This window comes from Medicago sativa, chromosome 7 (assembly GCF_051527215.1).
Source record: "Medicago sativa cultivar Bolivia chromosome 7, Bolivia_mono, whole genome shotgun sequence".
Lineage (NCBI taxonomy): Eukaryota > Viridiplantae > Streptophyta > Magnoliopsida > Fabales > Fabaceae > Medicago > Medicago sativa.
In genome coordinates, this window is record NC_140755.1 from 34,021,389 (window position 1) to 34,036,255 (window position 14,867).

Genomic DNA, 14,867 nt, shown 5'->3' on the forward strand with positions numbered 1-14,867 from the left:
TATTCTTTTTAATTTGTTAATGTTAAATGGGGCGGGAGAATGGCACCAACATGTGGGGGAAAGGACAATTACATCCTAACTTCCTAATTGTGGTGGTGACTCCTTAATTTGAACTTAAAGTAAAACAAATTCGTCAATGCTAGGGGGAAAGGACAATTACATCCAAAAAGACTTCCTACGCGGAGATGAAACAAATAATAATTCTGCAGCACTGCTTAGGGTGATTTTGAATCTAGGGGGAAAGGACAATTACATCCGAGAAGACTTCCTACGAGGATAGATAGCCCCTAAGCATCTACAGCCCCTTGTGCTTAATTGTTAAATTAATTCAATCCTAACTTTAATTCCCATCACTCTTATATGAAATGAAGAAAGGACTTTTCTCGGTTACTTTAGCACTAAGGATAGAACCTATTCCTCATAATATCTGTCTTATACAGGAGCAAGAAAAGGGTTGGACTGCACACACACACTCACTTGAGACTTGATGTTGGGTAGAATAGGTTCATGAGAAGTGTTTGAAGTTGTAATTAGTGTACTTGAAGCAAAGCCTTCCTTTTGAGACATTTGTTCTTAATATTGCCATAACCAAATCTTTTGTTGCTGCTATGTCCATTGCCTTCTGCTTGAGGACAAGCAAAGATTCAAGTGTGGGGGAGTTTGATGAGTCATAGATAGTATTAATTATTGCCTTATTTAGTTTAGTTTTATTTTAGATTTGATTTAGTTTTATTGCATTTTATTTTATATTAGAATATTTTACTTCAAATTATGTTTTATTTTATTTTAGGAATAAATATATGGTGGAAGGTGTCTTGGAGCAAAAGAAAGAGGACTGGAGCAAATACAGCACAAGAATACGAAGATACGGGACAAAAATATGTTCCCACCAAGTCAGAAGCTTGGCACGGCCAGTGCCAACATGTGGCACGGCCGTGCCACCTCCAGAAGCCACTTTTGCTGCTTTTTCTTCAAGGCCAAGTTACCCTGTTGCAGCTTTACTGTTTTACCCTTTTAGTTGCTTAGTTTCTAAGTCGATTGTAAAGCTATAAATAGAGTAGCTCTCCACCATGAACAAGGATGCTTTACTTTGTTTATTTCAATTGCTATTTTAATAAAAGTCTTTATTTTCCTTTTACTTTCCTTGCAATTTATTTTACCGTATTTCTCTCTTCTTCCTCCATGTCTACGATGAACATGAGTGAGTAGACTTCTTAGTCTTAGGATTATTGGGGAGTCTAATGACTCAATCCTAAACAAAACATGTCTAAACCCTAATTTCCATGTAACCCTAATTTCTAATCTAGATTCACCGTCTTAACGTGGATTAACAATTATCAAACTGTGGAAGCGAAAGCGGAGGGTTTGATAATCGTTAATCCATCATCCCAAACATCAATTCATAAAGCGAGAGCGGAGCTTTGATGTTGGAACAAGTGAATCTAGACAATAGTTGCAAAACAGTGAAATAGTCTTTGCAACTATTGAGACAAAGAGTAGTTTCAATCCTCTATGCATCTTCTAGTAATCATGTCAGTGAAATAGGCTTGGTTGCTAGAAGTAAACTCTCACCGGACTTTCATCGGAAAGGTGAGGGGCTAAGGGAAACCGGTCTTTAGAAATTAGTGTGTAAACCATGAAATTAGAAGTTTAGGTTTTGTCTAGTGAAGGATTAGTTATTAAGATGAACCAATGATCCTAAGGCCCCCTTTATTATTATTGTTTTTACCTTCAGCAATCAAACCCTTTCTAATCAACTTTCTCTCCTCTAATCATTCATTAAAAGTTAATTAAATTGACCAACTCCCTAGCGGAACGATACTCTACTTACTACTATCACTTCGATAGGCCGTGCGCTTGCGGTTTGGCTTTATCATGTATCTAGGCCAATGATGTAAAGGACAATGGACTCTAATGATGTACACCGACACAAGCACCGACACATGCACACACACATCACATAGATACTTTAGATGTATGTTTAGGATATGTATGCTTAGATGTATGTCTAGGAACTTTGAAACTTAGAAAAAACTCTCTTTTCCAAAAAACATGAACAACATCATTCAAATCTTTTTCCTAATAAACCTTGGGATCCAAAATCCCATTGATTTTCCCTTTCTTTTCTTAAATAAAACCTTAATGAATTTTAATCATACTTAGACCTTTTTCGCAAAATGACTAATTCAACCTTACATTTTTCACAATCTTATGCCCCTGAGGCCTCTCTCTGTCATTCTTCAAATTCCAATTTTCAAACTTAAAATCAACCAACAAAAACAAAAACATTTTTGGAAGAGAACTACGGTGGATTTGATCCCTTAAAAGGGTACGTAGGCAAGGAATCAAAATTCCTTCAATTCAAATAAAATAAAAATTCAAACACTTTCTTCTCCCTCCAATTCTTGACTTAGTAAACTCTTAGGTGTAAATATCATTTTTCAAATAGCATTTAAAAATAAAGCGCGCGCGTAGAAAGTAAAGACGGTTCCTATAGGATACTGTAGTCGTTATGGGTGCCTAACACCTTCCCGTAGCGAAAACAACTCCCGGACCTCGATTCTCAAGGGTTTTGCTTATTTTTTCCCTTCCCAAGAAAAAATGAGATATCAACGGTTAAAAAGGTTCAAACGTAATCAATGTTTGACACCCGAAAACCAAGATAAAACAACTGGCGACTTCACTGGGGATTTTCGAGAGTTACGCCTAGTCTTTATTTCCACGCCTGCGCTTTCGTTTTTTCTTGCTTCTTTTACTTGCTTTCTTATGTGTATAAATGTTTAAATTCTTGCAAACGTGTGGGGTGAGAATATCAAAAGTCCTACACCCGGGCTGAGTGAACTTAGGATTTAGGAGGGATATAATCGACAATTCATTCCGAGGGTTGCCTCGTGTATTGGATTATGCGATCAATCCCACATAGCTGAGGCATTTTGGGGGTGATGTTGTCGGCGCGTGTTGTCGCGTTTAGGCACTTTACTTCTAATTGTTCTATGACGCTATGAACCGTAGATAACCAAACCCATCCATGGCCATTTTCTAGGATGTAGTGCGGAGGCTAAACCGAGTGTTGTCTCGAATTTTAGTCGTCACGCGATACTACGCTCAAGTTAGACCTTCTTACGTATAATCATGGAGCGAGTGTTTGTCTCGTGGCACCATGATATGCGTCGAAGAGGTTGCAACTTGGGAACTTTTTAGAACCCGGTTACTATTATCCAAAGCCCTAGTTTCACCGGACACCGTGTCCACCCATGACTCCTTGACTTTGAATTTCGACCCACCATGTTTTCTCCGTACTTGAACATAATCATGCATACATGCATAAATTTTTTTTTCATGCATTTATCGGAGGACTTAGACAAGTCATCTTTTGAACATCACGGATGTGAACACCAAGTGATACCATCTCAACTAAACTTCTAGTTTTGCTCAAGATCAAATAAAACCGTGTTTCTCCGTGATGTTCACAACCACTTTGACAAGTCTTCTGACAAAAAAAAAGAGTCTTTTTGCATTTGCATATCATGCATGATATGCATCATTCATCGGTCACAAATGGCTTCCCGTGCTCATTGTCTTCTAGTTCCTCTGCCGCAGTCTGAAAAGTGGCTCGTGCTCGATCCGATGCGGTGCGCTGATCTGCTCCCAACTTTACTCGCTAAGGGCCACTGCGTCACCAGACCAGGCAAGCCTCTGCCTACACCATTGCCTCCCAGGTTCCGACAGGATCTCACATGTGAATTCCATCAAGGTGTTCAAGGCCACGATGTTGAGGGTTGCTACGCTCTGAAATACGTGGTAAAGGATCTGATAGACATAGGACGGTTAACTTTTGAAAATAGTGTTCCTCATGTTCTTGACAACCCACTTCCAAACCATGCTGCTGTTAACATGATTGAGGCTTTCGAAGGAGTTCGTGTTCCTCGAGAGACTCCCACTTTAGATGTCCATAATGTTGCTACTCCTTTGGTACCACTACATGTCAAACTTTGCCAGGCTTCTTTGTTTAATCACGATCATGCTTCTTGTTCGGAATGTCTTCAAAATCCTATGGGTTGTTGTGTGGTGCAAGGTGATATACAAAGCCTAATGGATAGCAAACACTTGATTGTCAGTGATTTTTGTGTGATTGTGCCAGTATTTCATGACTCTCCTGCTAGGAATGTGCCTCAGACAAGGAATGTTGAACCCTTAGTGATCAGATTACCTGGTCCGGTATCTTATGCTTCTACTAAGGCAATCCCTTACAAGTATGACGCAACCATGATGGAGAATGGGGTGGAAGTACCTCTGGTATCTCCAGCTACGGTTGATAACGTCGCCGGAGAAATTACAGCTCTGAGAAGTGGAAAAGTCCGTCCACCCTTGTTCCAAAAGAAGGTGGTTACACCTGTTGCTACAATAACTCCGCCAGTTGCTCCTCCTGTTGACAAGAATGCCAGCCCATCGGGCCAATCTATTGACGAGTCTAATCTGGACGAAATTCTGAGGCTTATTAAAAAGAGCAATTATAAGATTGTAGACCAGCTGCTGCAAACTCCGTCAAAAATATCCATCTTGTCTCTGCTCTTGAGCTCAGAAGCTCACAGGAAAGTGTTAATGAAGGTATTGGAACAGGCCTATGTTGATCATGAAGTCTCCGTGGATCAGTTCAATGGAATAGTGGGTAACATTACCGCTTGCAATAACTTGGGGTTTGGTGACGATGAACTCCCCGAAACAGGAAAGCACCACAACTTGGCTCTACACATCTCAGTGCACTGCAAGTCTGACATGATATCCAATGTGCTGGTGGACACTGGATCATCCTTAAATGTAATTCCTGAGTCTACACTGAAGCAGTTGAGTCATCATGGACTCTCCCTAAGGGGAAGTAGCTATTTGGTTAAGGCTTTTGACGGATCTCGCAAGGATGTTCTTGGGGAGGTAGATCTACCAATTACCATTGGTCCTGAGACATTTCAGATCACTTTCCAGGTCATGGACATCAATGCTTCTTACAGTTGTCTCCTCGGAAGACCATGGATTCACGATGCTGGGGCAGTAACCTCTACTCTACATCAGAAACTCAAGTTTGTGAGGAATGGTAAGCTTGTCACTGTACATGGTGAAGAAGCGTATCTGGTTAGCCAAGTATCATCTTTCTCTTGTGTTGAAGCAGGGTCCGCGGAAGGGACGTCCTTTCAAGGCTTGACTGTTGAAGGTGCAGAACCCTGGAGAGCTAGTATTACTATGGCCTCATTGAAAGACGCCCAGAAAGCTGTTCAAGAAGGGCAAGCTGCCGGCTGGGGCAAAGTGATACAGATTTTGGAAAACAAGCGCAAAGAAGGCATTGTAAGGTAGCTATGGCCTCGGGTGTTTCAACATGAACTTTCTACAGTGCTGGGTTTATCAATGCTATTGTTGAAGATGCTGCTGAAAGTAGTTAGGTGCCTACGTTTGTTGTACCAGGAGGCACTGTGAGAAATTGGGAGGCCATTGATGTTCCTTTAGTCATGCATGCTTCCATGTAATGTGTCTTGTTGATCATGTTTTTCTTTGTTTTCAAAATAACAATCCTTTCGCTCTGCCCAAGGCAAAAATGATATCATTGTAAGGGCATGTTTGTTTCGGCATTGCCGTTATCAATAAAAGTTGTCGTCTTTTCCGCGACTCTTTGTTTTTATACTTTTTAGTGCTTTTTTCTTGGAAATAATGGTAATGCCAGAAAAAACCAAAACATTTGTATTTTCTTATTAATTTCAAAAATCTGCATGAAAAACATTTTTTTCTAAAATCATCCCAATCATATTATGCAGATTGAACCACAATAAACCCGTTGAACACAGTGACCCTATGGTTCCTCCAAATTTTGAATTCCCTGTATACGAAGCTGAAGATGAGGAAGATGATGAAGAGATACCATATGAGATGACTCGACTGCTTGAGCAAGAAAGAAGAGCCATTCAGCCTCACCAGGAAGAGATTGAGCTTGTCAACCTGGGTACTGAAGAGAATAAGCGAGAGATCAAGATTGGTGCTGCACTTGAGCCAGAAGTGAAAAAGAAGATCACTCAGCTTCTCCATGATTATCCAGATGTCTTTGCATGGTCCTATGAAGATATGCCAGGTCTAGATCCCAAGATTGTGGAGCATCGGATACCGACAAGACCTGAATGTCCTCCTGTCAAACAGAAATTGAGAAGGTCTCGTCCAGACATGGCTCTTAAGATCAAGGCTGAGGTGCAGAAGCAAATTGATGCGGGTTTCCTCATGACAGCTGAATATCCTGAGTGGATTGCCAACATTGTACCAGTACCGAAGAAAGATGGGAAAGTTCGAATGTGTGTTGATTACAGAGATTTGAATAAAGCCAGCCCGAAAGATAACTTCCCACTGCCTCATATTGATGTGCTTGTTGACAGTACTGCTCAGTCTAAAGTATTCTCTTTTATGGATGGTTTGTCTAGTTATAACCAGATACGGATGTCACCTGAGGATAGAGAAAAGACGTCCTTCATTACTCCATGGGGAACATTTTGTTATAAAGTGATGCCGTTTGGTTTGATAAATGCCGGTGCTACCTATCAAAGGGGTATGACTACTCTATTTCATGATATGATTCACAAAGAGATTGAAGTATATGTTGATGACATGATTGTGAAATCAAGTGATGAAGAGCTGCATGTTGTGTATTTGAAAAAGATGTTTGAAAGACTGAGAAAGTACAAGCTGCGGTTGAATCCTAACAAGTGCACATTTGGTGTAAGATCTGGAAAGTTGCTAGGCTTCATTGTCAGTCAAAGAGGCATTGAAGTTGATCCTGACAAAGTCCGAGCCATCAGAGAGATGCCGGCCCCTCAAACTGAAAATCAAGTCAGAGGTTTCCTCAGACGCCTGAACTATATTTCAAGATTTATATCTCACATGACTACTACATGCGGACCAATTTTCCAATTGCTCAAAAAAAATCAGCCCGTTGTATGGAATGATGAATGTCAGGAAGCTTTTGATAGCATTAAAGAATACTTGTTGGAACCACCTATCCTTGTCCCACCAGTGGAAGGAAGGCCTTTGATCATGTACCTGGCAGTGTTGGATGATTTCGTGGGTTGTGTTCTCGGTCAACAAGACGAGACTGGAAAGAAAGAACATGCTATCTATTATCTGAGCAAGAAGTTCACTGACTGTGAGACTCGGTATACAATGCTTGAAAAGACTTGCTGTGCTTTAGCTTGGGCTGCCAAAAGCCTGCGTCATTATATGGTGAATCACACAACTTGGTTGATATCCTGAATGGATCCAATCAAGTACATCTTTGAGAAGCCTGCTGTTACTGGAAAGATTGCACGTTGGCAAATGTTGTTGTCTGAATATGATATTGTGTACAAAGCTCAGAAAGCAATCAAAGGAAGCATCCTTGCTGAGCATCTTTCTTGTCAACCTCTTGATGATTACCAGCCAATTAAGTTTGATTTCCCTGATGAAGAGATTATGTATCTGAAAGCAAAAGACTGTGAAGAGCCACTGATCAGTGAAGGGCCAGATCCCAATAGCAAATGGGGATTAGTCTTTGATGGTGCTGTCAATGCTTATGGTAAAGGAATTGGGGCCATTATTGTAACTCCGCAGGGGCACCACATTCCTTTCACTGCACGAGTAACTTTTGAATGCACAAACAACATAGCTGAATATGAAGCATGCATCTTGGGCATTGAAGAGACCATTGATTTGAGAATTAAGCACCTTGACATCTATGGAGATTCTGCACTTGTTATTAATCAGATAAAGGGTGAATGGGAGACTCATCATGAGAAGCTGATCCCTTACCGTGACTATGCAAGACGTCTGTTGACGTACTTTACAAAGGTTGAGCTGCACCATATCCCTCGGGATGAAAACCAGATGGCTGACGCTCTTGCTACTTTGTCTTCCATGTTTCGTGTGAACCATTGGAATGACGTGCCCGTAATCAAAGTACAACGTCTTGATAGGCCCGCTCATGTGTTTACTATTGAAAATATGCCAGATCAAGCTGATAAAGATGTGAATAATGGAGAACCTTGGTATTATAATATCAAACAGTTCTTGCAGAATCATGAATATCCACCTGGTGCTTCCAACAGGGATAAAAAGACCTTGAGACGATGGGCTAGCAGATTCCTTCTGGACGGGGAAATCCTATACAAAAGGAACTATGACATGGTCTTGTTGAGATGTGTTGATAAACAAGAAGCTGAGAAATTGATGCATGATGTACATGACGGCACCTTTGGGACCCATGGTACAGGTCACACTATGTCAAGAAAATTGTTAAGAGCCGGCTATTACTGGATAATCATGGAGCGTGACTGTCACAGACATGCCAAGAGATGCCACAAATGTCAAATTTATGCTGACAAGATTCATGTGCCTCCACATGCCCTCAATGTTATCTCTTCCCCATGGCCTTTCTCTATGTGGGGCATTGACATGATCGGGAGAATTGAACCAAAGGCTTCCAATGGACATCGTTTCATTCTAGTGGCAATTGATTACTTCACCAAGTGGGTTGAAGCTGCTTCCTACGCAAATGTGACCAAGCAAGTGGTAGTGAAGTTTATCAAGAATAACATCATCTATCGATATGGTGTTCCTAACAAAATCATCACTGACAATGGTTCCAATCTGAACAATAGCATGATGCAGGCTTTTTGTGAATAATTCAAAATCGAACATCACAACTCTTCTCCTTATAAACCTCAGATGAATGGTGTAGTTGAGGCCGCTAACAAGAATATCAAGAAGATTGTTCAGAAGAAGGTCACTACTTACAAGGACTGACATGAGATACTGCCGTTTGCCTTGCATGGTTACCGTACTACGGTGCGCAGTTCAACCGGGGCAACTCCTTTCTCTCTGGTATATGGCATGGAAGCAGTTCTCCCTCTGGAAGTGGAGATTCCATCTCTTCGAGTGATCATGGAAGCAAAATTGACTGAGGCTGAATGGTGTCAAAGTCGGTATGATCAGTTGAATTTGATTGAAGAAAAACGTATGGATGCTATGGCTCATGGACAGTTGTATCAAGTGCGAATGAAGAATGCGTTTGACAAGAAAGTCCGACCTCGAGAATTCAAGGAAGGCGAACTTGTATTGAAAAGGAGGATAAGCCAGCAACCCGACCCAAGGGGCAAGTGGACACCTAACTATGAAGGTCCTTATGTTGTTAAGAAGGCTTTCTCTGGTGGTGCTTTGATTCTTACACACATGGATGGTGTCGAACTTCCAAATCCCGTTAATGCCGATATAGTCAAGAAATACTTTGTCTAAAAAGAAAAGAACAGCGTGGTAGGTCGAAAACCCGAAAGGGCGGCCTAGGCAAAAATGCGCTTCCCGGTGGATCGAAAACCCGAAAGGGCGATCCAGGCAAAAGTTAGGGACAAAAGAAAATGAATATGAAAAAGCTCGCTGACATTGTACGCAACTCAGGCAAGAATGAGCGTCTCGATGAGCCAAAAACCCGAAAGGGCGGTTCATGCAAAAATGAGATTGACAATAAAAGACAAGTAACTATATCTGGCAAATCACCATCACTCCTTGGGGCATCTGCGACTGTCAATGATCATCTTCATCAGAAGCTTCTGTACTTGTGAATTCAAAATTTCCATGAAATGTAGCGGTCATCGTGTTCAATGTACCACCACCAATAAAATTACCATTTTCCAAGCTTTGTAAATCCGTGAAGTTATGCCCTTGGCTGACTCTCACTCTATTACATCAATTTGAGCCTGTGCTTTTGTTTGAAACTCTACTCTCTTTCTACCTTCAATGCTATATACAAAATATTTTCTTTCTATTTGATAATGTCAATGTCTGAAACAAACATTTTTGAAAATTGAAAAATCTTTTCCGTCTATTTTGAAAACAAACCTGAGCAATATGGTACATTCCAGTGAAACATGCATGAATAAATATGTGTCAATGTCTATTCCAATACATATTACAAGCAGGTTATTCCCCAGGATGATCTTTGGTCAATGGCAAGAATGAAAAACAGAATGAAAATGAAAAAATTGAAGAAATACAAATGAAAAAGCTCGCTAAGTTGAAAACCCGGAAGGGCGGCTTAGGCAAAAATGGGCACCCCGCTGATTGACAACCTATGTAGGCAATTCAGGCAAAAATGGGGCAATGAAAAGAATTTATTTCCGGTGAATCGAAAACCCGAAAGGGCGGTTCAGGCAAAAATGGGATTGAAGAATGAAAGAACAAAAGAATGAAAAGCATTGACCACAGATGCGAACATCCAATGTTTACCCAGCACTGACACGCCTAGCAATGGCGACCTGTATCCAAGAATCTTCCAAAGGTCCCTCCTCTACAAGTTTCTATTGCCCTCAGCCATGGTTTTGATACGTCTTTCAACGACGGTCTCTCCAAAGAGGATTTCCATATGAATATGTTATAGCACGAGCCACTACGTGCCCAATCTTCTAATGTTTCGTCTGTCTCTGTGAAATTTCTCTGTCAAACTACAAACCAATCATGCATTTTAAGCATTCATACATGCATAATCATGCATTTTATGTGCTCATACATTTAATAATCTTGTTATACCATACATACATGTTGCATTTCCAACCTCAACTTTCAATTCAACTCAATTTCCACTTCCAATTCAGTTCAATCTCAACTTTCAATTCAATTCAATTTCAATTCTCAATTCAACTCAATTTCAATCTCCAATTCAACTCAATTTCAACTCTCCTATTCAATGTCTATGTCTCTGACTATTTTCAACTTCCAATGTCTCTTTCGATATCAACTTTCAATTCAATTCAATGTCTCAATCAATGCTAATTCACTCTCAATTTACTTTTGGGCCAACAATAATGGTCATGTCTATCTTCAAATCAAGTCAATCTCAGTCTACCCTCAATTTGTATCTTGCTACATATCTTGTTATGGGTCAAGTGGCTAGTTCGATCCAAAGAACAGCTTGCACCTGTTTATATGCCTACGTTTCCGGTCAAACGGCAAGTTCGATCCAAAGAACAGTTTGTACCCTCGCTTATGTTTTGTTATCGGTCAAACGGAAAGTTCGATCCAAAGAACAGTTTGCACCTGCCTAAATGTTGTGATATTGATCAGGCAGCAAGTTCGATCCAAAGAACAGCTTGTATCTATCCTTTTGTCTATATCTCCGGTCAAACAGCAAGTTCGATCCAAAGAACAGTTTGTACCTGTTTATCTGTTTGTATCATCAATCAAGCGGCAAGTTCGATCCAAAGAACAGCTTGTATCTGCCTATATGTCTATGTCTCCAGGTCAAATAGCAAGTTCGATCCAAAGAACAGTTTGTACCCTGCTTATGTTTGGTTATCGGTCAAACGGCAAGTTCGATCCAAAGAACAGTTTGTCCCTACCTACATTATGTGATACTGATCAAGCGGCAAGTTCGATCCAAAGAACAGCTTGTATCAGTCTTTTGTCTAAATTTCTAGGTCAAACAGCAAGTTCGATCCAAAAAACAGTTTGTACCTACCTATCTGTTTGTGTTTTCAATCAAGTGGCAAGTTCGATCCAAAGAACAGCTTGTATCTCCTTATATGTCTATGTTTCTGGTCAAGTAGCAAGTTCGATTCAAAGAACAGCTTGTACCTATCTTGTATTTCTATTCCCAGTCAAGCAGCAAGTTCGATCCAAAGAACAGCTTGTATCAGCCTTTTGTCTATGTCTCCAGATCAAGTGGCGAGTTCGATCCAAAGAACAGCTTGTACCTGCCTATCTGTTTGTGTTTTCAATCAAGTAGCAAGTTCGATCCAAAGAACAGCTTGTATCTACCTGTCTTTTGTTTGTATTCCCGGTCAAGTAGCAAGTTCGATCCAAAGAACAGCTTGTACCTGTCTATTTGTTGCCCGTTCTTTCTACCTTGATGTCTATAAATCCCTTGGTGGTGTGACACAGCCCGTAGATTCCGGTTCGATTGTCTTGCATTCATAAATGAAATGTTGCATGGCATTCATAGTGTTTGAAAATGTGAAAGCATATTTTTAGGACCAAAATAGCGTCATGTCTGATATTTAAGTATCTTCGTCTCGTCAAGCAAAGACTTCGTCTTGTGATTCTCCGGACAAAAAAACTTAAAGAGGGGCAGCTGTTAGACCCTAATTTTGGACCTAAAAATATTTTCTCAAGATGTTTTCTATCTCTGATATGTGTCTTTGGACCTTTGAAAGATTGCCTATTTGTTACTATTTACCCTGATATTTTACTCTGATGTATTTGCATATTTCTACTGTCTATGTTTGAAAATACTTTCAATTGTTACTTTGTCTATGTTTTCTTGCATTTCAAGTCATTTGAATGTGTCCTTGATCAATTGCATCTTTCTCTGCATTTTATTTCAATGTTATTTTCAAAATTCATGAAAAAGGGTATTTTAGTCATTTCCTGCATTCAAACTCATTTTAATCCTTGAAAATTGTTTGAGTCTTTTCAATTGGTTTGTATAAATCCTCATTTCAATTTCATGTTAAAGTCCATTACAAAAAATCACATTTGAAGTCATTTTGAGTCAGTTTAGCCCCTAGGGGCATTTTAGTCATCTCCTATGTTAAAATTCATTTTAAAATTGTATCTGAGACGTTTTGAGTCAATTTAGTCCCCAGGGGAATTTTAGTCATTTCACACAAAATTTCGACAGAGAGAGGTTACTTTGAAGTACCTCATTTAAGTAATTAGTTCATTTTAGTCCTTTTGGTGTTTTTTATTTCATTTCACTTTAAGTTTTTTCCATTTTACTCATTTTTAATTCAATTTTAATTCAATTTTAGTTATTTTCATTTAGGTCCATTTTTAATAATTCTGTTTTTTTTTGCTTTTTAGTCCCTTTTGTCTTTTGCATTTTGGTCCTTTGTTTCTAAATAATTGCAGATTAGTCCCAAGTTCTTAAAAATTGCAGAGAAGTCCTCAAGGTCCAGATTTTAGTCCAAAAGTTTGCAATCCAGTCCTTTTTTTTTCAAATTTATAGATTGGTCCCAAATTTTCAAAAATTGCAAAGGGGTCCCCGAAGCAAAAACTCAGCAAGGCCGAATTTCTCAAGTCCAAGCACAGGTGTCGTATGTTCATTGGATCAGAAATCACAAGCTGGCCTATAAATACAAGCCAACTCATCACAAGTGTCAGAATCAATCAATAATCAGAAGCCACATCATACAAACACGTAGCCACTTTCTCTCTCTTGACAGTTAGATCAAAATCCAGAAATAACCAAGAACATGAAGAACATTCATCAAACCCTAACTTTACCAGAATCCAATTAAGCTCAAATTGAAGCAATTTCTTCACAGTTCTCAGAGATTCACCACTGAATCATCATCATCGAACTTTAGAAACTGCAATTCAAGCACGAATTCGAAGAATTCGTACGATCACAGTTCGGGGAGGTGAGAAGAAGAGAGAATCGAAGCAGAATCACATCAGTGAAGAAGAAGAAGAGAATAACTGATTTATTTTCAGTTCAAGAACTTACCAGAAGCACTCACAAGGATCTTTTGTTCGAATCTCTGAATTAAAACCAGGTATTCCTCAAAACTCCTTCGTTTTTCATCGCAAAAGCTCAACGAAGATCCACAAACACAAATAAACGGTGAATCAAAGAAGAACTTTGCAAAGATTCGAAAAACTTCGAAACGAAACCCTAAAAATGTAAATCTTCAAAGATTCACCGTTTATTTCGTAAATCCAGGCTCATAATCATCATCAGTGAAGAAAATAGTGTAGATTAGGGTTTCATTTCAAGAAGTTACGAAGAGATTCGAAAACCTAGAAACCGAAGGATTCAAACGTAGATCTGCTCCTATCAAAGCCTCGTTTCAAAAAATCAGTTTTAGAATCATAAAGAGGAGGCAAGGACGAACATAACGGTGTTAAAATTTTCAGAAAAACACTCAGGTACGGCGGCGCCACCGGTGGGCCACCGTACCTGCACCGTTGTGCTCGTCGGAGAAGACGACGGAATTTTAGAGAGAAGTGAGAGCTTCTCTCACTAGGTTTGAGAGAAGAGAGAGAAAGAGAGGTGAAGAATGAGATTGGACCGGCCTCCTAAGTATTTAAAGGAGTGTGAACCAGACCGGTTCACCTGAACCAGTCTGGTTCACTCCTGGACCATGTGCTTGCACCGTTTGATCTAGGGTTTCAGGAACTGGATCAATCCAACGTCCCTGGTACGTTTGGATGATCCAGGATCCACTCTCCTTTGGGCCTGGACCTGTTCCTTTGCAGATTTTCATTTGTCACTTGTTTTTTTTGCTATTTCCACAGTATTTCTTTGATAATTGCACCCCTGTCATGACTAATTTGTTTTAGAAAATTCCATGAAATATACATATATTTTCTTGATAATTTTGTGATGTTTTTGTGTTACTTGGTTACTAAAAAACTTGATGAAAAATATTAGGACAATTTCTTGCTCTATTACTTAAGTTTCATATTAAAAAGTCTTCGAAAATTGCATGATTTGATTTCTTTTCTTGATGGATGTTTGTGATTCATGGTATATGATCTTGTGGAATTTTGTTACTGTTTGAATGTGTGTTTGTATTGAATATGTGCATGTGTTGGTTAATTGCTTGCTTTGCAAGTTATGTTTGTGAATAAATAGTGTAAATAGGTCTAAATTCACATTAAAATGTAAGGCTTACCATAACTCTTAGATCCTCATTTTAAACCCTGGATTTCATGTCTTGAAAACATGTTGGATCATGAGAATTACAAGTCATATTTAAGCCTTGCCTTGGTGATGAATTCTAGGTCTATTACACATTGTTCTTGCTTGTTTCATGTCAATTTTTCTTACCTTTTGTTATGATAGCTTTACTTGCCTATATCTCTATTCTTTT